The sequence below is a fragment of the Pleurodeles waltl genome, chromosome 6 (assembly GCF_031143425.1).
Source record: "Pleurodeles waltl isolate 20211129_DDA chromosome 6, aPleWal1.hap1.20221129, whole genome shotgun sequence".
Taxonomy (NCBI): Eukaryota; Metazoa; Chordata; class Amphibia; order Caudata; family Salamandridae; genus Pleurodeles; species Pleurodeles waltl.
In genome coordinates, this window is record NC_090445.1 from 445,307,146 (window position 1) to 445,330,538 (window position 23,393).

The 23,393-nt window shown below is 38.9% G+C and overlaps 1 protein-coding gene across 2 annotated transcripts in view; it reads right to left on the reverse strand.

Moving 5' to 3' along the window:
- LEMD1 (LEM domain containing 1) overlaps positions 1 to 21,827 on the reverse strand; it is a 353,053-nt gene extending 331,226 nt beyond the window's left edge. The window contains exon 1 of one of the 2 annotated variants that reach the window (XM_069238551.1): positions 21,779 to 21,827. The gene's annotated coding sequence lies outside the window, so the exon portion shown is untranslated. Of the gene's footprint in view, positions 1 to 21,729 lie in introns of both variants that reach the window. The other variant, XM_069238549.1, reaches the window with a different exon arrangement.
- Between the last annotated feature and the right edge of the window lie 1,566 nt (positions 21,828 to 23,393).

Consider the following 23,393-nt stretch of genomic DNA (forward strand, 5'->3'; position numbering starts at 1 on the left):
AATAAAAAATACTATTTTCCAATTCTGAATAGGTCAGTGTCTACTGGCCCCTAGGAGCAAGTGGCTTGCTGTTTGTAAATACAACTATATGACATGTGAAAAAAAAAAAAATAAAAGTTATTGGAATTGTTAACTTTGTTTAATTCCCTTCCTTTTTAAAGCCATTCAGAAACATAATTTGCCCTCATGTTGCAAAATTAAGTTGGCAAGGACTACATTTATGTAATAGTTAAATACCGCAGTGTCCAGTTCTTAACCTCTGTGTCCCCAGCCTGGATCACAAATCAGACAGAGCACTGCTCATTATGAAGCCCTGCTATCTGCAGCCAGATTATATTCATGTAAAATAAACACAACCTTCCCTAAAAACTTTAAAAGCAAAATGTGACCCTGTGCTTACTTAAAAATGAACTCAAGGCTGCAAGCTACTCTGAAGGTGTCTGCGAGCTACTGTTAGCTTGCAATCAACTATGGTAGCAGGCGGACGTCTTAGACAATAGACAAACAAACCTGGGAAAACCCGCCTAGACAAACCAATATTTTAAGTACAGAAATGCATGGATTCTACTTTCGGATGCAGGCCACGACCAGCCAATCATGAAGATTGAAAAGCTGCGAGACGAAAGGTAGCACTGCTGCAAAACTAAGATTGTTTCTGTGATCCTGGAGGAATGGGATGTGAAAATGGGAGCCCTGGAGATCCAGGGGCATGATGCAATTCATTGCATTCATGGCGAACAGTGCCATATTCAAAGACAGCATTTTGAATTTGTTCTGGCAAATATTCAGGATCCTAAAATCCAGAGTGGGCTTAAGTGGAACAGAAAGCAGAGTAAAACATCCTGCTCCTCTCCCCTCCAGACGAACCACTTCTATGGCAACCAACAGCAAAAAAGCCAATGCTTCTGCTTCAACAATAAAGATATAGTCTCGCAACACTTCCTGGAAGAAGGGTGTCTAGAGGAGTGGCCACAAAGGAACAGTCGTAGGCTTTGTGGATCAAGCGAAGCATGCACAGTCTGAGGCAGTGGGTTGCAACTCAGTCAGAAAATGAGAAACACACACAGCCCACCCACCAACCCCAAATGGAAGCTGATGGTGGAGGGAGGATAAGAAAGCAGCTTTGTGGCAGAAGCAGGAGGGGAATGGGGTTGTCTCAACTGTAAGTAGTCTTTCAACACTACTCCTATTTAAGGAGACGAACTACAGCTGAGCCTGTACCAGATTGGAAGGTTGTCTTTTACAAGGCTCAGCTCTTAAAGTTGCAAAAGTGATAGTACTGTGGCAATGTCAACTCTGGAGAGCATAGCACACCACAGATGTTCTTAAACAGCTCGAATGTGTGACCTTCTGTTCACTGTAGAGCCTCTCACTATGAAATTGCATATACATTAGAGCAGCCTGGACGCCTCCAGAGAACGTTGTCGAACCAATTACAGTATGGCCATGCATAGTTACTGCAGTCACTACAGACCTGTCACATCTACTAATCATAACCATAATACACCAGCTCCCACAAGACGTTGTCAAACTACCCAAGGAGGCAATTGAAATTGGAAATGGAGTAGGCCAGGCTACCCGACACTTTGCATCCCATGCTGTCAACATCTACAGAACTAAAGGTTGGTTGGAGAGGTGTTGAGGTTCATATTCAACCACCTTGCTTTCTGAAGAATGGTGGTCTGGCAAGAACTTTGTCACATGGTGCAGGTCTGATGTCTAAACCACCAGACCCCCTAAAAAAAAAAAAAAGACGTTTCCCATGTAGCAGGCATTGCTCTAGCAAGGCCTTGCTAAAGGCAAAGGCGGGTTCAGAGCTGCAGAAAACTGCTTTAGGGTTTCTGTGAGAAGGTTGAATTTGTGATTAGTAGACAGGAGGGGCAATTCTAGTACTGGCAATGCTTCATGCACAACAGCAGTTAACAAATGAACTTTCTCAGACGGAGGACCCAAAGAATAAGGAATATCCCCTTTAGGGGCATATTAAGGCATCTAGCATTTTGAAGGTTCGAGGAAAGCACAGCATTGTTATACTATGAAAGCAGAAGGTTATCAGCCTCTGAATAGTCTTCCTCATTGTGTCAGAATTTCAAGTATCAAGTGCATCTGACTGAGAGTAGTTCTTCCATGCATGCGACTCCCTTGGCTTTGGGTAGAGGGTCTGCAAGATGCTGGGTCTCAAAGTAGGGTTTAACTTTCTTTTGCTACCTGAATGATCTCTGGTTTAGTGCGCTGAGATGGCACCAGAGAATATGCCGAAAGCAATGTTGATGTCTTAGAAGGACGTGGGTTACGTAGAGGCAGCTGTTAAGGCCACAGGCTGTAAGGGCCAAGAGTGAGGCAGCTTTAGAGCCAGAGCTGCTAGAATTGCCAGGCCTGAAGGATCTGGCCTACAGTTAGAAACTAAAAACAAAAACAAAAAAAGAACAAAAAAAAAAACAAAAAAACAAAAAAAAAGACTCAGCAGGAATAGCAGCTGTCCTAAAAAGCTGCAACTTGGCCTGCTGAAAAACCTCACCCGGAGGTGGATCTGTGGACAGAGTCAGACGATACAAGTGAAGCTTCAAAACTAATAAGCTCCCAGAAGATGAAAATGCAGGTGTCAGAACTTTGCTGCGGACTCTGAACTTTTTTTCCCCTTTATTGCTAGGTTCTTAATTACAATTAGATCAAATACTCAAGAATCGTTTTTCAAGAATATAAAAAAAAAGGGAGAAAAAAAATACCAAAACACACTTAAAGTTAAACAATATGTAATTCACTTGCATATGGTTCTCTTATGAAGACCAGGTCCTGTTAAAATCATTTAAAGCCCTGATATGATTTGTATACGTTTTTCCAGGGAGCAAACTTTGAATACATTTATTAACTCCTTAATAAAAAGGCAGCAAGTGCTTGTATTCCCAAAATGAATTAACCAGCAACGCTTTACTGCTTTGGCTATAATGACCAAGTAGCTAGAGTAGCCTAGCAATATAGAAATTTATTTTGTGTTTACCTAAACTTCTAAACAATTTGAAATAAACCTACAAGGTTTAACTGCAGTTTGGCAAAAGCCCAGATCATATGCACCCAGTTTCTATCTTTGGGACACCATGGGCATTTTAAAGCAGTCTTAAGATTGCGCTAGTGTTGATAAACTAGAGTGCAATAAATGAACAATTTTGCACCAAGTTGCATTCTCTTATAATTACCTCTGAAAAGCCATCAACCTGTGCTCACATAACTATTTCCAAGTCTAGTCTCACTTTTGAAATATGTGATCCTAGAATAAACAGAGATATATATATATATATATATATATATATATTACACACACACTATTTTTTTATCCCTGGTTGGGATATACAGTCTTTAAAAAGGGGTCTTCCTATATCTGTAGATCAGTGGCATTAGCTTTGACTTCTGAGGACCCCCAGGTAATCAAGGTAATCATCACTTGAACCCAGGGACTCCCACTGAATCATTATTTGAATCTGGGGACCTCAGCCTAAGCATTTTTGATGATCCGAACTACAAAACAATACACAAAAACATACATAAACATTCAAACAAATAGACAAGTAAGGAATTCTTTTATTTAAGTTCACAAAGAAATATTTTTTTTAAAAGCACATTTTCACTGGAAGGTTGGAGTTTTTTTTATTCAATTGACACCACTCCTCGTTTATACTATATTCTTTTTGATATACTTGCACTACTCCTACCAATCAATCTGAGGATATTAACTGAATTTAGTCTCCAAGTTATTTTCAATTGTATGTTTTGCTTCTAATATATATATAAATCCAAACTCTTCAGAAGGGGAAACGCACGCTCAGGAATTCAAAAGTAGAAGTGTTTATTCAACACACAATGCGTTTCGGCTGACAGGCAGCCTTGATCACGTGTATAGTTCAACCAATGTGCTTCCCTTTAAATACCATCTTGACAACACCATAAAAACAGGACTAAGTAATTTTTTTTCTAGTACAAATAAATATCCTAAAAAGGATGACATGAGCACGACTGATTCAATTGGATAAATATATATGTACACAGCTACATAAATTATTTCACTAAAATTACCACCAACTTATTAAATAGTAGAAGCGCTATAAATATATATAAATATGATTGTACATTATTCATATCAGTATACATATAAAATTCACCATAAATATAAGTGTAGTTATACGTATAAATACTGCTATAGTTACAGTAAAAAAGCATTTGTAAAAAGAAATTTAATTTTTACAAAAAGAGTATCATTTTTTAAAGTATCACTAGAGTAAAAAAATATATATATATATTTTATTTCATTCTGCTTAGTACATAACATATATATTTTTGTTATATCTTCTACAATTAGTGCTATACTCCCAAGATATTGAACAATATCAATGCTTTCATAGGAAACACTTCATCCAAAGTCATAACGAAAAACTTGTCACTTTGTGTAATCAATAACCATGTAAAAGAATAAGTACTACTAAATTCAGAAATCAAGAAACTATCCAGACTCAAACCATTCTGTGAAAACATAAAAGTAAAATAAGTTACAAAAACTACTGCTGCTCATAATATGAAAAATCACTACTATAATTCCTCATAAACTTACTGAATTCATTAATCATCACACAAGTGAGTATTGAGTTCTTCTCCAATATTCAATCCTCTCGGTGTCTTAGTTTCTAAATCCACAATATGTTTGGATTCTTTTTTCCGTAGCGTTAGCTCTCTATTACCACCTCTGTGGTGTGCTGGCACATGTTCGATACCAAAATAGGATAATAAGGTGATATCAGAATTGTGGAAATCTTGAAAGTGTCTGGCTACAGGGTAATGTGGATCCTTTGATGTAATCGCACGCATATGTTCAAGAATACGTTTTACAGCATGTTTCGTACTGCCTACATACCAAAGACAGCAAGGGCATTCTAATATATAGATAGTAAAAGGAGTACTACATGTCAAGAACTGTTTAATTTGTCTCTTCATTCCTGGTTTACTAATGGGGTATTCTTTCCTAATCACACTGTTGCGGCAAGCTTTGCAATGTCCACATGGAAAAAAATCCCTGTAAATTATGTTCTTTTATTTGGGAGATAGAGGTGACATCATTTGATCTCAACATATCATGAAGATTACGTCCTCTTCTATAAGTGATCAGAGGCCACTTCTGAATCTCTTTACCTATAACAGGATCACATTTCAAGATATTCCAATGTTTTGAGAAGATCTTTTTGATCTAGGTAGTATCCTCATTATAGGTTAAGATCAACCTGATGTTTTCACTGTTCTCATTTTCCACTCTGGCCGTATTATCAAAGAGGGTCTGAATTCTTTCTACCTTCTTACTTTTTTCTGTAGCCTTTTTAATTACCCAATCCAGGTAGCCTCTTTGTTTAAACCTTATTATCATCTCTCTCTTTTCTTGTTCGAATGCCTCATCTGTATGGCTTATTCTTTTAGCTCTCAATAGTTCACCATAGGGGATACTCCATTTCAATTTATCAGGATGTCCACTAGTAGCATGTAATAAACTATTTCCGGCTGTGGTTTTACGGAAAAGTTCAGTGTGGATCATCTGGTCTTTGATCTTAACTTTAGTATCCAGAAATTCAATCGAAGAGCGGCTGATGTTGTACGTTAGTCTGATGTTATAATCATTTTCATTAAGTTTTTTAATAAATCGTTTAGCCTCACTCTCAGATCCTTTCCAAATTATGAAAAGGTCATCAATATATCTGAGCCACAATGTGGCCTGATTTATTTCTGGATAATTATCTTCATTTTTAAAGATTTCTTCCCATAAACCTAAAAACAGACAGGCAAAACTGGGAGCAGAGCAAGTTCCCATTGCAGTCCCAAGTACTTGCTTGTAGAGCTTGCCGTCAAATAAAAAGATATTGTTAGTCAGGCAATATTTTATCATATCGATAATCATATCGGTATGTGCCAAATATCTAAGAGACCTTGTATGCAAGAAATGTTTGCATGCTCGTATACCTTTTTCATGATCGATGATAGTATATAAGGAGTTCACATCCAAGGAAGTAAGTAAAAAATAATCTTCTTCCCAAATAATACCCTCCAATTTACCTAAAAAATCTTTAGTGTCTTGAACATAAGAGGGTAGACTCAAACTCTCAAGAAAAAGTCCACATATTTGGACACATTTTCTAATACATTACCACATGAGGAGACTATAGGTCTCCCTGGGGGATTATCTCTGTCTTCGTGAATTTTAGGGAGGATGTATAAAGGTAACTTAGGAAAGTCCTTTTTTAGGAAACAATACTCCTCCCAAAACAGAAGGCCCTTATCTTTCCACTCGGTTAGGAGATTCCAAATTCCTGTGATGCTGTTTATATATACATCTCTAGTCACACCCTTATAAAATTGAGTGTCACTCAATTGTCGCATAACCTCATCAACATATTTTTGTTTTTTCCAAAGTACTATGTTACCTCCCTTATCAGCCGGAGAGATGATAGTATCACCATCTTCTGCCAATAGTCTGATAGTTTCGCTCTGTTTAGATGTCATATTGTTATTCTGTCTGGGTTTAAACCAAGTTCAATGTCGAAAATGTGTCAATCCTTGGACTACAATGTCATAAAAGGTGTCAATATTGTCATGATTCATATTTGGGGAAAAAGTCGACTTAGGTTTAAAACCAGAGTGAACTGTACAATCGTATACAATACCCAAATCATCTTAAGTCTGATACAAACTCTTTTCATCAATCTGGACACCTTGATCTTGTTCCAATTCGTGAAGGGTTACTAGAGTATCAACATCACTAATAGATAAAGCATGTTTATTACTGTCATTGAGCATTGACGATTCTAAGCAATTGTCAGTATTTCCTTTCAATTTAAACCACTTTTTTAGTTTTAATTTTCTGATAAATTTGAACAGATCTATTCGAGTTTCTGCATAGTTAAATCGTACAGTAGGACAGAAAGAGAGGCCTAGGCATGTTTTTTTATCTTCATCAGTTAACTGATAATCTGATAAATTGATAATAGTTTTATTCACCATCTCATGATCCATTATGTCGATACATTGGAGCCTCTTGCTGTTTTTCCCATTAACTCCAGACTTTGATCTCTTCTTGTTACACACACACAAATATATATATATATATATATATATATATATACACACACACACACACACACACACACACACGTTATTAATCTGTTATTTAATTTCCTGAGCAGACTGATTTCCTGAGGAGGCTTCGCTGACCCCCCCCCCCCCCCACCCCTGGGGTCCCTGGACCACAGGTAATTCTGGTGATCTAGATATGGTGTTACACACCTAATACAAAACTTGATACCAGCCTCCGAGTTGAATAGTTTATTTACAAAGTCCAAGGATATAGTGCTACCAATCAACAGCCAATCCCCAACTTTACCCAAGCAAAATGTTAGGAATTGTTAAATGACGATACAACTGTTGCCTTTTTAGTCAGTGGGTAATAGTATTCATCACCTTTAACTACATTAAGAAAATAAATCAGAAACATTATCTTTCAGAAAGTTTTTTAGATGTGGATAAACCATTAAATAGGCAGCCTGATAACTATTAGAATTTGGGACAGCCAATCCTCCTTCCCCTCCTCGTGGGAGCTACAGTTTCTTCAAACTAATTCAAGGGGAACCTTTTTCTACAAGAAACTATATTAATCTTAACTCCAAATTGTTACAAAAATCCTCCAACCAAATAAAATGGAGCGAAGAAAAATGAAAAACAAGGATATTCATTTTTATATTTGCTTCATTTTTCTTAGAAAACAATTGTATGCTCTTAGAGGATTGTAGCTTAATTTGTTGATATCTTCGAAATTAGCAGATATAAATTCTTAAATATGTCTTAGATGTCTTGTCATAATTTAGGGCTAAAACAAACTGAGCAAGCTGGAGAAGTTAAAAGAACCTCTGTTTATCTTATTCGATCCCCATCTTGCCCTATCCTATGTTGGAAAGGGCAAAGCAACTATTCTAGGGTATGTTTATTAGCATATGTATGTAAATATACACCAAAGTCATCTGCATAAATATTTACGCTTTGGTGATCCAGAGATGACAGGTTTGGTCACTTCTGCACCTCATATTGCTACTGCCAAAGATTCAATATATGTGAATAAGATTGCTGATAGAGGGCCACTGTTTGGTGCCTCAGAAATTGTAATCTACCCTATTCCTTTTCCATTCAGTATTAGTGAAGCTGAAGCACCTTCATATAGAGCAGAAACTGTCCTAATAATCTGGAACAGTGAACCAATCTCCTGTGGGAGTCTAAAAAGAATACTCCAACAGAGCAAATCAAACGCCCTTCCTGCATCTAAAAATATCAAGGCTGTTTAAGGCTTGGTGGAAGTGACATAATCTGCAGCTTCTATTAGACACTGAGTAATTGCCTACAGTTGGCATCCTGGTTTATATCCACTATATGCATTGCTTTTAATTTGGATAATATTTTATTAACTATATTTATCAGTTATATGGCGATATAATTTAAGCAATTAGATTTCCTTTGTGAAAGGAAGATAGCACCTTGCTTCCTATAAATAATTAAATAACTGTGCCCCAAGGGCCATGGATTTCTTCAAGAATTTAATGCCACTCTGCAGGAAAACCATCCTTTCCAGATGCTTTAACTTTGGGGGGGGGGGCTTTTAATAAACTAGTGCTATTTCATCTCACTGGAAATGGTGCATTAGCTTAGACTGAAATTAAAGAAACGATTCCCCATTGAGTTAAGAACTGTGAGATATGTCCCTCAGATGCAAAAGCCTGTTCAAAGAATATGTCCTGAAATGTTCCGAGAAAACAGCTTCTATCTGGGAAGGTTCTGTGATAAAGGGATTCACCTTGACATTTAATATTTTATTTATAATATTAGATGTGGTGCAAGTTTTAATACACCAGGACAATAGTTAACCAGTAGGTCCTCCATCTTCATACATTTGCTGCTATACCACCAGAGAGTTTACCAGTTCTTTGATAGATCTCGTTTAAAATTGTCATTTCTAATCTCCCATTTAAAATGGTTATGTCTATTTAGACAATTTGGATTGGATTCTGCCTGTTTGGGGTTTAGTCACCAACACCAATAATTCCGGTTTCTGGATTTTATTTAAATGTGCAGAAAAGCCTATCACCTCCCCTCACAGGGTTGTTTGCAGGCCTCCCAAAAGTTTTCTATCAAAGCAGTAACTGATTTCCTCAAGAAGAATTTCATTTTATTTTTTATTACCTTAATAAAGTCAACATTTATAACTAAGGTTCTGTCAAATTTCCACATGGGAGTAGGTTTTAATCCTGGCATAAGTGGTTGACTTAGAGTGCTGTATGGGCAGAGAAACAATTAGGGAAAAAAATGACCAAGACATTTTTCAAATCTATGGAGATTAAATTTTATCAGCAAAGCTGAATGGAATCTCTTTGAGAAAAATGTTAAGTATTGCAGTACACTTTGCAGAGCGCTCCATGGATCTGGGTGTCCCAGCTCAATTTTAACAAAGTACGTGGCTCTAGCAAATAATGATTTTCACTGCATCCTATTATGTTTGGAGGTATAGAGTGCAACAGACAGAAGAATGTTAATGTCAACCCCTATTAAACTTACTTTCTGGAAGTCTACCAAAAAGGTAATTAATTCATAGACTGATTTGGGTTATCTTCCAGAGGGCCATAGAAGGACACAATAGTTATCTTTTGATGGTGAAGTTGAGGAACTACAGCCGCCAACCTACCAGCATCATCCTGTGTATTTTTTTAGAATAACCATACAAAACTTAGTGAAGTTAAGACAGCTCTGCTGCACCCACGAGTGGCTACCTGAATAAAAGGGTAACCATGACTGTTTTTTCAACTGCCTCTTGCAGTAAGAGCATGGAGTATTTTTCTCAGTTAGGCAGGACATACTGCTTCATTTTTTTCTATTATTGAGGCAGTTAATGTTTATGGAGAAAACTTAACGCAACCATAATTATATGAGAGAATGTTTGGTCCTATAATTAAGACGGATTGGTCTTCCAGCAGCCCCTCACTTTCAGTGAACTTCTACCCTCTCTCACTGTAGGACCATCCCTTCCCAAACACAGTGCAACAGTGAACGGAACAGACTAACACCCTTCAGCCTCCCAAAAAGCAGTGGATATCACACATTGCAATATTATTTAGAATATTACTCAGAATAATGTAAGCTAACTTAGAAAAAAACATCTTTATCAGTTAGAATTAGTAATCCTGTTCCTTTCATGCTTCTCTAAGACATTCCTGAGCAGAGTCAATTTCTGGAAGAAGAAAAAAATCCTAAATCAGTCCTTCACTAACACTTTAAGCTGACTGCATAAGCATGACGGGCACCTTCAGTTTTGAAGAGGAGTAATACCAAAGTCGCCTCTGCATTTACAGTAGTCAAAGGACATAGCTGAATAGACCTGAAAATTAATTTGCTATTTTGAAATCAGCTATCTTATTGCTGTAGCCAAAGTGTATTCCTTTATATAGAAGCCTCCAAAGCTCCCCAGCACTGCTCTTGCATGAAAGTTATTTGGATTTGCTGAAAATTAAACATGATGTGCTTTGGCAATTGACAAATCTCTTGCAGACAGGTAAGACATGAGAGCACCCCAGCTCCTCAACAGCTTTTAACATTGATGAGTTCTCTTCTTGCTTTTCAGGTATTCCTGCAAATCTCACTCGATATCCATTCTGTTTTCCTTATCTTCCATTTTTCAAGTAAATCGATCTTTGAGTTATGAGATGCACTTTTAAAGTTAAGTTTCTGTCACCAATATCCGACACCCTTCTTGCTGGTCTTCTATCTGAAGACCACAAAGCTGGCTAATTTCTAATCTGTTTTTTTGCATTAAGTCTGTGGTGGTATGATGCTATGGATGACTGGTTTAGTTTGAATTTTAAATCTAACAAGATAGCTTGGATCAAGAACTCAATAGCTGGGTTCCAGGCTTTAGACAAAGGAAGTCTTCCCCTGGAGATCTCCTCCTACCCAAGCTGTTGATTGGTGATTCATAAGTCGAGTAGCAATCTCTGCAAGAGTAATATGATTGCCAGTTTTAAGATTACTCTTCCCCTCCATGGAGAAAAATGTCTTATTAGGGATCTCTGGGCAAATTTCAACAGGGTTGAAAAGAATAGTTCTAACTATTGGTGCTCTAGATATTGTTGCTCTGTATTGCCCGAAGAGGAAGTTCTAGTTGTAAAAACAGAACACACCTTAACGAAAGGTCATTTTTCGAAGTTGCATCAGTATTAATTAGATCATTCACAAAGATGTTAACGAGTTTCTTCTCTAAAGTGTTTGTTCCTTCTTGATTTTGACAATGGTGTGCAGGTTTTTTTCAGGAAACAACCCAAGATGTGATACATAACTGATGGTTTGGTCCAAATTATGTTACTGAGACAGTGATCATTATCTGTGCAGCATGCAATCTCAGGGGCTTTGGCGATAGGAGCAGGGTCTTTCCCAATTGGGGCTAAATTCAATTTAGTTTCCCAACTGAGTATTCATTGCAGTGTAGTGAATCCTAGCTTGTTTTAGCGGGATAACAGGAGTTAGCTTAGCCGTAGGCTTGTAAACTTGTGCCCCCGTCACCCAGTGACTTTTAACCTACTTAGCTTGCTCCGTCATAGTCCATTTAATTATTTATTTCCTTTAAAATGGCGGCCTTGTTTATAGTTAGGCCACTTGTTATGGGTTCTATTATCAGTGTCATTGCGCCAAGGCGTCAAGATCAAGCACGAAAGACAAACATACAGTAGGCATTCACACTTCGGGATTTTCCCTCTCTATACTTTCGAGGGATTGTTGATATTAATTGCCGTCCCAAGCATGCCCGTTATCTATTGTTATGAATAACACTTATGTCAGGGGACCTTGTAGATCTGTATAAATACAACACACTTTTAGACAGATAATCAGAGGGATTCGACCAGAGGGCATTGCCACCATCGCTGATACCGATGCTGCAGTCATCTTGACACTGATCCAGTCTTCGTGTCCCTGCGGAGTCTGAGATAGAGACCTCATTCCAAGGTAACAAGGGTTGGGGGCTCCTCTCATGGACACGGTTTTGGCAGATTAGGTTTAACGAACCCAGCTCTTCCTTTTTAGGTAGGAGGTTAGACCTACTCTCCTTAGGGTATTAGGGCTTATTCCATCTTTTACATATACATATATTTCTTTCATATATTGCATAATGGTGGGGGTCTTTATAACAATGACTCTCCTCTTTACAATACTGTTGCTTGGTGTATTCATTATCCTAATCATTGCAGTTCATGCAACTTATCACAAATTGCAGTTATGTTGAATAAAAACTATTATAACTTTTGTGCATCTGTGTTATTGCCTTTGTTTGTATGAGACATAATAAATCTGTGAGAAAAGGGTAATTTCCGTTTAACCACGACAACCCTGAGATATTGTATTTTGAGTCCATGCGTAAGCGACTGCTACAAATCACCTTTTACTATTGTGTTTTTGGTGAGGTACTGCTAGTAAGCCGGTAAGGTTTGGACAACAGTTACAAATAGTTGTAGGAAGAGACTTAGTCACCTACAAACGAAAGTACTGTCATCCTGAGACCAGCAGTCTTGCTCAGAGCAAGAGTCTAAACTACGACAGCAGGGGAGCTGTCAGTTGCATTATTCAGCTCTTTATTTTCAAGGCTCATTAGGTCGGACCTACTAGATCTTGCATGCACCGTCTGTTGAGAGGCATTTTGTGGCTTACCAAGAAAACACAGGAGCTTAAAGCACACCACTCCTCATCACTGGCTGGCTTTCCTGTTACTCCCATTTGTCTACCTCTTATTCATGTTCCAACTTGCCAATCTCGTGTTTGTCCTTTCCATGGAGCATTACCTCTTGACCATCTCTTTGGCTGGCATCTGTGCTTCCGCAGCTCAATGTTCAAGTGCTACTTTTTGGGTTTTGCCTAGACAACGCATGCAAGGCTGCAGTGAAATCTCTAGCAAACAAAATGTTTTACCTAAAACAGGCTTAGAGCCTGCCCCATACTTACTGTTACTTACTACTGGTTGGCTCCCATCTCGCTCTTGTTTTCTTGCTTCCCATTCGTCAGGGCCAGATCACCCATGCCGCTTGGATCAAATAAAGCTTCTAGTTACTGCAGCCAGTGTCCTTTCACTGGCAGCACCTTGTAGATGTACCTTTTCACCTGTATTTGTACTCTAGCACTCCTTAAGAGTATGTGTTTGCACGCCCTCTCTACCCCTCCCCAACCCTACCACCCCCTCTTCTGTCATTGATTGCCCTGTCCCTCCAACCCACTTTCGCTTTGCTGTTGCTGGTCATCCCTGCCACCCACTCTTGCATTCTTTTTTGCACCCCCCACCCAGTCTCAAAAGAAAGTGCTATGATGGCCGGCGCTGGGCTCGCTAAAGAGTTTTGTTATGTATAAGATCTTTTGGGCGTCGGGGAGGGTGGCAAAGATAGGATTCACCGTATCTTGCAGAAGAACTTGAGCCTTTTTGGCCCCTTAGCTCAAGTTTAGGCAACAGAACCCATGATCACCTTATCAGGCCATACCTTGCCAAGATTATGGTGTGTTTTGAGTACATACACTGTCTGTCGTGCAGCAGCGTCTGAGCACAAGGGAATGTTGAGTTGTATTTCATTTGTGTGTAATGGTCCTCTAATGTTTGTATAATTGGTTGGACTCTTCCAAAAAAAAAAAAAAAAAAAAAAAAAATCATCCTGATGGAAACACTCCTTTATTTTGGATGTTAGTAACTAATAAGAGCACAACAGATCTCAGCGGGAATCTGGCAAGATGGGCAAAGATTCCCCCTGGGGTAACTGTGCTCTTTAGTGGAAGCATTTCATTGCTCATTTATAAGGTCTACGAGCACAATATCAATGTAAATATTTTTGGTACAACAAATTTTGATTTGTTGGGCCTTGATTTAATAATTTGCGAGTGGCAAGTCTTCCACTTAAGATATAGGTTTTGAAACCTTTGGGAAACCTAAAATAAAATCTTTGGTACGATTTGTGTTACCTGTATATCGCTTGAAAGGTGTTCTTGGACATGCTAAGCAGCATGTGGGTTTCAACGGTAGGATATTGTGCTTTGAAAGTGCTCGGCAAAGCAGCATAAGATTTCTGCTACATAGGTAAATTAAGCTCCAGACATCCCAGAAGGATAAGACTATTTCAGCTCTGTCAGAAACCCTTCGGAGATCAAATTGAAAACTACATCTACTCACTGCAATGAAAACATATGTTACAAATAAACACTAATTTTAAAAAACAGTCTTGAAAAAAAGTAAGCAAAAAGAATTTTAAGGCAAAACAAAGCGATTCTTGGAAGACTATGGTAGGGAGGACGACAATTATTAATGACTTGTTGTCTTTGATCATCTATAGCAGAAAAGGGGACGTGGTCATTCAATTCAGTGATTTCTAAAAATGGAATACGAGGAAATTACCTTAGTTTTGGACCCACAGAAGTGCCCCCGCCAAATAAATCACTGTTGAATGACTGTTTCCCAAAATAATGTTTAGAAGCAGAACCCATCAATGATGGGTGACCTTTTCCAAGGGCTAAGGGAAACAAAGGCAGTCAGTTCATCACTCAAACGGCTACCTCCAGAAATAGAATGGCAAAGGGGTATGGAACCGTTCTGGCCCTCCATGCACAACGATATTAAACGCTTACGGCTATATTACCAAAACAGCACTGTAATCCAAGTGAAAATTATAAAAATAAATCCATCTTAAATTCCAATTACCGGGTTTCTACTTCAATGCCATTTTTATGACAGGGTCCGTTTGAGGGGAAAAAAAGTGACATGCCAAAAAAGTGCAAGAGAAGACTACAAATGTTTCCGAATTAATATCGGGCATGACACACGAAAATAAATTATGCTGCAAGTCACATCGAAATGCCAAGCAAGTCCATATTATCGACGTATTAACCACGGGTCTTTAGGATTCGCAGGTACAACAATTCACCGAATTTGCACATAGCCGTGCCATTAAAGTCAGCTATTATTTCTACATGATCTATGCACGTTTGTATAGTAGTAACTCATCTGAAAAGTAAGCAAAAATAGTTAAAGCAAAAATGAAAACTTATAAAAATGTACAGTGATAAATTATTCAAGACCTTCGCAACCAGCTCAAAGTACCTGAACTGGTGAGAGGGGCAGGCAGTTTATTTTTCACTCCTAGTCGCAAGCATCCGGTAATCTAGCCCCACCACTTGGACAATTCCATTATAAACCAGTAGTACATACCTATTATAGTAATATGGTTTACAATTCCATTCATGTATTGAATACGATAACCTCTTTGTTCTCGCTTCCTCTGTTCTACTTGTGTATTTTGTTACCCGTCACTTTTCTATTTTATCTTTTTCTTTATTCCGATCCATACGCAACTGCAATTTGTTAAAGCACACAGGGGACTGTGCTGCATTATACTGTGAAATTTCCGAGTTAATTAGGCATATTACTATTAGGCTGTCAACCTAGTTTCAGAAATTGTGGCCTCTCCCCTTTGCACGGGCCCTTGGTAGACTAAAATGTAGTCGATCTATGCCGTGAAAAAGCAGAGTACACATGCTCATAAGAGGAACTTGCAAAGGTGTGGGCCTTTACCATGTATAGAAGAACGGGCTTGTTTATGACTAATGTGATCTACAAATCTAGATCAAGCCGAAAGTCTCCAAAGTCAGAGTGAATTACAAAACTTATCAGTAAAGGAGTAAACCCGAAGAATTCGTGTATATGTAGTAGTATTTTACGATTACAATATTCAAATGCCTGACCTGCTCGATATAGTCTATCCATTGAATTGTGTTTTACACGCTCATCATCCACCCATTGAGTGATCAAGGATTCATTTAGCCGTCTCGTTCAGAAGACGAAAACTTTACTTTCGTTTTGATCATAAAACGCAGAAGCCATTTTAGGAAATGGCAACTCCTTTATGTCCCATGATAACTTCAGTGTAATACGAGAATCGGCATGACTTAATTCCTTCTGGGTCCGCCCCCCCAACCTCCTCTGGGAAGTAAGCCTCTACTTTCCTTTCCCCACAATTTCAAACACATCCCGGGCCTCCCCAACTCTCCTGCTGACCTGATAAAAGAATGGACGTACACGACACAACGAGACACTCTGGAAATCGGTCGGATGTTGCCTTTGTGGCACACTGTTCACCCGCGCCCCTTACTCCCTACTTGCCAGCCAACCAGCAACAGCTAGTCCACGGTGAACGATGTGGCTACTAGGCGACATGACAGCACAAAGAAAGGTGTCACCAGCTGAGGAGAGCATGGCAACAGACACTCAGTACGGGAAGCAGTTTTTATTAATTAGATAATCTCTGCGTTGATTTCTATTGAGTAAACACCGCGCGTTCCCATGAATGTTGTAACTTCATTAAAGGAAGCATCACGTTAAAATCAATGGCAGGTGGAGGAGGGCGGACATCAAACATATGGTAGGGGGGAGGTGGGGAAAGAAAGCGCTATTTAGATATTGCGTGGGTTGAGCCTGAAGCAATTTATTGCATTTGTGTGCTGCAGCATTAAAATATCGGGTTAATCCCTGACGAGGCAACAAAGTGCTGAACCGAATTAAACGTGCTAAAAAAAAAAAAAAAAAAAGAAGTCCACAGCCGCGAAAATGTAGTTTTTTAAACCCGTTTCCATTTTCACAAGATACGATAAGATGAGTGGCTGTGGTGTGCGTGCGCCCATTCCATACATGGCAATAGTCTCTATTCAGACGGGAGAGAACCGTTTTTGTTTTTGGCAAAAATGCCCTTTAAATTGTTTGTCTTCCACCTGACATTGCCTCTGCTTCAATAGAAGTCAAAGAAGGAAATATTTTCTCCAAGTTATTATGATTATTATTATTTTAAATCGCTCACTTTGCTCGCCTTAAATGTTGGAATGCATACCATACTTTAATTTTAGAAGGAAAAAAAAACAGTTCCCCTACTTTATATGAGAAAAACCTTCACAGGACTTAAATTCAGACGGCTGAAATGCTTCAGCTGAAGTGTAAAGGGAGCCTCCTGTTCTGTGAAACCGAGGGAGGTACAGACAGCTAAGCAAGCCTTCTTGCCAGGTTTCCCTGAAAGAAATGTAAATGTGTGCAACTAGTCAATCTGCAAATGTAAAGGATGCTTGGAAGGCAGTATTGGCAAAAATTGATGAAAACTTGACGCTTCAGGACGACACATTTATTCTTTTTGAAAGGGGGGAGTGGTGTCACTCTCCTGTGGGTGGCACCACAGCATAGTCCTAAATAATACAGCTACCCACACTGCTTATCCATCATTGTAGCACTTTAGGGTCTTTTGTATTGTGGTCTCTTGGTCCACCCACAAGAGTGGCATACCGTTCTCATCCTGTGACATGTGGGAAACCCAGGGTAATAAGAAATTTGTGGCTCACAGATTTTGTCACAGGAAGGTGAGAGAAATATATTTTGTAACCAAAGTTTGAGGGCTCTAGGCAAAATTACCCAGTGAGAGCCACAAGTCACACGCCCTCTAGATTTCCCCCATTTCTCTAGTTTTCAAGAAAACATGTGGTTGTTAGGTTCCCCAAGGTGACGGCTGCGTTAGGGGCCGAAATCCACAGCTACCAACTTTGCTAATTTGGAAAATAATTAGTCAGTTTTGACTGCAAAATGTGATGTGTGCATTTTCTATTTAAGGCGGTTTCCTTTGGGGGCACTAGGCCTACCCACACAAGTGAGGTACCATTTCTATAGGAAGACGTGGAAGCATTTATTACCAATTGATTTTACTGCCTTTTTGCCTTCCAAACATAAGCCAGTGTGTAAGAAAGTAGGCATTTTGAAAAATACCCTCTAAATCATATGATAGAACAGGTACCCCCAAATTCAGATTTATAACCACTGCTCCTAAACTCATAAAATACATAGGTTTTCTTGATACTCATTTTCACTCCACATATTTCACCATATGAATTGGGTCTATACTTGATAAACAAGTAAATTCCATTATACAGTGCAGCTCAGTTCTTGGCTCAGAGTACCTCCGGTTCTTGGAGAACCTACACACTATACAGAATTGCAACTAGATGGGTCTAGCAGATTTAATGGTGTATTGTTTTTGAAAAAAAAAAAAAAAAAAAAAAAAACAATAAAAAGTTACATGAAAACATCACAAGCGGCTGTTTTTTCCCCTACTCATTTATAATATTTATTTATTTCAACAGTTAGTTTCATTGTGAAGACTTTAAAGGATCTAGACATGACCACCTACTGAATTTGGAAATCAGTCGACTTTTCAGAAATCTATAGCCTCCTCGATCATCCATGGGTTTCACACTGGTTTCCACCACAAACTGGAAGTTGGTCGATAGTACAAAAAGATAGGAGAAATGGGCCAGCTCTATGAAAAGTGTCAAAACTAAGGTAAATAATTAGGTTTTGTGATTCATCTCTGCGTGTTCCTGACTTTGGCACAACAAAACAACTTTTGATGCTATTTTTATGAATGAAATCCCAAGCATTTAGGGGTTTAAGTGGGAGGTTTCATAATGTACAATAGTATGTTTCCCACTGATTAACATAACTTTCATTTGAGCTGTGTGTTATTTCATATGTAATTTCCTGAAGGTGAAAGATCAAAAAAAAAAAAAAGTTACAGATTATCTTGGTTTTTGCCAGGCCTTTGACCACACCCCCACGTTCACTCATCCCACCCCCATTTTGCACAGCATCACAGTTCCCTTACTTTTTTGTGCACTTCAATTCCTGGGAAAGATGAGAACTATTGCATACGTTTAAAACCAACTTGGTTAACTTATGGGCATCACGGCTGTAGCTACACTGGGTCTGTATGTAAAGAAAAGAAAAAAAAAAAAAAAAAAAAAAAAAAAACTTTCACAAGAAATTTGCCCAAGGCTACTTTCACAGCTGGTTGAGCATGCCGAGCCCATAGGAACTCTCCAAATTTACCACCAATGTGATAAACGCAGTAACTTACCTGAAACAGGTTAAAAAAATAAAATAAAAATCCACTTTCTTAGAATTAAAATTATAGTCCGCAAAGTAAATTTAAACTACTCAAAACACAGAGCACAGTAGAATATTCCAACACGAACCACTATTAAACATTCCTCATGAAGCTTGGAGAGGTGCACAGGTCACACCCTCGAAAACAATTATTTTGTTTTTTTTCTTCTTTAAATAATGGGATAGAAACTTGAAAGCACACTTATTTAGTGGAAAAATGAACACGATTGCACATTATTCTAATCGGTGACAGGTTGCTCAAGTTATTGGTGGTGTCCATGTCAGGTCCATGAGCTGCATAGAGTCCAGAGCACTTGAAGGTATGCGGGATAAAAAAAAAAATCAAGAGCATGTCATTTCTGTGTAGAATATGAGGACACTTTCACTCCCAAACTTTCACTCTCCTTGTAATGACTGATGAGAACAAGATGGACTAAGGGTAATGAAGATTACTGGTAAGTAACCAGGACATTTCTCGCCAGTTCAAATAAACGCATGTCTGAACTTCGTAGCAGAATCTACCTTCAGACCTGGGTTTTAGAGACCATGGAGGCAGAAAGTAGCAGCCATGCTGAATGTCATAAGGATGCTGCATTTCCAGCTGCAGACTTTGTACACCAATTATTGTAATGGGGGGGGGGAGGGACGTCAATCAGGAAAGATTATATGTTGGCATCCTTCTCGAACAAAAAGAACTAGTGTTAGCAACGCAGACACAGCAGATGGAGTAACTGAGCACATTCTAAATAACCTTAAAAAAAAAAAACTACAGAATGCCTATTGTGCTCAGCAGTCACGTGGTATAAAGAAAAGTATGGCAATTGTGATACTAAGTACTATGGGGAAGGCATCAGCGAGGTTGAGTGCAGGGTCAGATGTGGTTAAATACAACAAACTATCCTGTGACTATTTTGTTGGCCTTTCAACTACAAGTGCATAGAAAATACACTGACAATGTGCAAGTTATTCGTTTATAAAATGTAGCACAAGCAGTATAGGATCGTTTGTATACAGCATAGTCTGTCGCAAAAAGTGCAAAAGGTTTGTGCTTAAATATTTAGAGTGCTTTCAAAAGTTATGTTTTTTATGTAAATATGCTGACTGTACCTAGAGCAAAAAAAATGTTCTTATAGGTGTCTTTTAAAATGACATCACAGATTCCACCATTTAGGCATACATTAGTCCAAGCAGCCTTCAGATTGTAGGATTAAAAAATTGCACACATTTACTGTTTTCTTTTTTTTTTAGGTAGCTGGTACCCTGGCAAGTAGGCTTGTTTCTTATTTCGCTGCCTCTCACTAAAGTTGAGGAGAAATCCCGCCCCCCCCCCCCCCCGTCTTCAACCCATGGCACGTCTGTTTTTATATTAAGAAAAAGGTATAAGAACTGTTTTACTCAGACTAATAAAAATTGAGAACGCCGTTCTTCCGCTACTTCGACCGGACTTTACTGCATACGTGAGGCAGCCGTAACACCAGACTGCTCTTCCAGGCCGGAGGAAACCTGTCCTGCTAGTTCAGGCTGGGCATTTTTTATTTAAAATAGGATCAAAAGTGGTTTGCAGAAGACCGTTCTCTAATAGAGAGGCGTAGTAGTTGAAAATGACGGTTTGGAGCGCATCTGCCCGACCGCACTGCGTGAGATTAACTCGAGCATACCTCCCATCACTTCGTTGTTTGCTGCAAGAATGAACCACGGCTACAAGATTAACTTCGGTTCACAGCGTGATACTGCAAGAAACGTCTATGGAAGGATTGCCACTTGGCTTGTATTTTATTCAACGGACCAGCAATTTCACTAGTATAAAATAACTGGGAAAATTGTTAACATTTGGGATTACGTTTCCATTTGAAGGATAAACTCTAGGCAAAAAAAAAAAAAAAACACCACACACAAATGGAAGAGAAAAACACATCACGAGTATTTAGGAGTTATAGAAACTATCCCTAAAAGATTTTAAAGCAAATAAAGTCAACATTGTGTCAAAAAGCATACAGTGGATTAAAAAAGAATATCCTTCATATATCTTCTCCTGACCCATCTAGAGCCTTAAAAACACAAACGAAGAGTGTTTTTATATGACATAGGTGGCAATCCTGGTGGGGGGAAAGTGAACATGCATAGCATTTTAAATAAAGCGCACAGTCACTCAGTGCCTCTTCAAACACTAGTACAATTGGTCACTGTAAACTAAACTTGACGACAACCTTAATACAAAAAGGACGACTAAACGGCTCCATAGCACCAGCACATTGTTTGCAGTCATACGTTTTGCTTTTCAAAGGCAACGATGGGATGCTTATTACGTGAATTGGTTCACTAGGATAGACCAATAACACAAGTCCCAGAATGCATTATTTTATGAAAGGAAAGGGATGGTACGAAAAGCGCTGCGCGTAAGATACGTGTCATCCGAAAAAGAGCCAGGGAGCCAGTCAGTCGGTTGACATACTATTCTGGTATTACTAGTTTTGTTACTAACGTTATAAACCGGAACCCGAAAGCAAACGACACACATATGCTAGAGATCTCAACATTACAACGGCTTGCCACCTGCCTGCAACATTGCACGCAATTCAAAGCATCACATGCGAAGCACGTAAAAGCCGGCCAAGTTCACAGGTGCAAACACAAAAATGTCACAAACATGTAAGGTAACCATGTCCGCTACTTACACGGACGGTCTGTAAATTCAGCCCCAACTTCCGTTACTGATCAATTTACCTACGCCATTTGTCCCAAATTTCAGTACTTCCGGGCCACATACAAGCCAATCCCATAGAACTACATATTCAGAGTGTCGTCTCCGAGTAGGAGGGACTCATAATATGTGACGTTTTCTATGATTGGAGTATTTTACTAGCAACTCATCCAGTCCTAGAACGCTGCACAGATGTTCTAAGTCATCATTGGCTATGGAGTCCGCACGTGTATTTTCAATGTCAATGTGTAAACACTATCTAGCCGTCGTATGCCCGGTAATTTTGAGCAGCTTGGACTTCGCTACCAGGCCTTTTTCCCTCCTGTGCCGAGCCTTTTTTTTTGGCTATTTGGGGCAGTTCGTGTTTAGGCCCTCATAACGTTTTGTACACATAAGCTATCCACACCAAATTAGCGTCATTTTTTTCCCCAACATCCTATGGATTCTAGGGGTACCCAGAGTTTGGGGTTCCCCTGAAGGAGACCAGGAAATTAGCCAAAATACAGCAAAAGTTTCGTTTTAAAAAAAAACAAAATGGGGAAAAAAGGGCTGCAGAAGGCGGCTTGTGTTTTTTTACTCTGATAATGGCATCAACAAAGGGTTATGGTGCTAAAATCACCATCTTCCCAGCTTTCGGGAACAGGCAGACTTGAATCAGAAAACCACTTTTTTCAACACAATTTTGGCATTTTACTGGGACATACCCCATTTTTACTATTTTGTGTTCTTTGAGCCTCCTTCCAGTTAGTGACAGAAATGGATGTGAAACAAACGCTGGATCCCAGAAAGCCTAACATTTCTGAAAAGTAGACACAATTCTGAATTCAGCAAGGGGTAATTTGTGTAGATCCTACAAGGGTTTCCTATAGAAAATAACAGCTGAAATAAAACAATATTGTAATTGAGGTGACAAAAGCAGCCATTCTTCTCCACGTTTTACTCTGTAACTCTTTCCTGCAATGTCAGATTTTCAAGAGCAATATACCGTTACGTCTGCTAGTCTCTTCTGGTTGTGGCGATATATAGGGCTTGTAGGTTCATCAAGAACTCTAGGTACCCAGAGCCAATAAAGGAGCTGCACCTTGCAACTGGTTTTCATTGTATACCGGGCAGACAGCAATTAATTTGGTGAAATATAAAAAGTGAGAAATAGGTATCAAGAAAACCTTTGTATTTCCAAAATGGGCACAAGATAAGGTGTTGAGAAGGAGTGGTTATTTGAACATCTCTGAATTCCGGGGTGCCCATACTAGCATGTGAATTACAGAGCATTTCTCAAATAGATGTCTTTTTTACACATTGTCTTACATTTGGAAGGAAAAATTGTAGAGAAAGACAAGGGGCAATAACACTTGTTTTGCTATTCTGTGTTGCCCCAAGTCTCCCAATAAAAATGGTACCTCACTTGTGTGGTTAGGCCTAATGCTCGCGACAGGAAATGCAACATGGACACATCACATTTTTACATTGAAATCTGACGTGTTTTTTGCAAAGTGCCTAGCTGTAGATTTTGGCCTGTAGCTCAGCCGGCACCTAGGGAAACCTACCACACCTGCACATTTTTGAAAACTAGACACCTAGGGGAATCCAAGATTGGGTGACTTGTGGGTCTCTCACCAGGTTCTGTTACCCAGAATC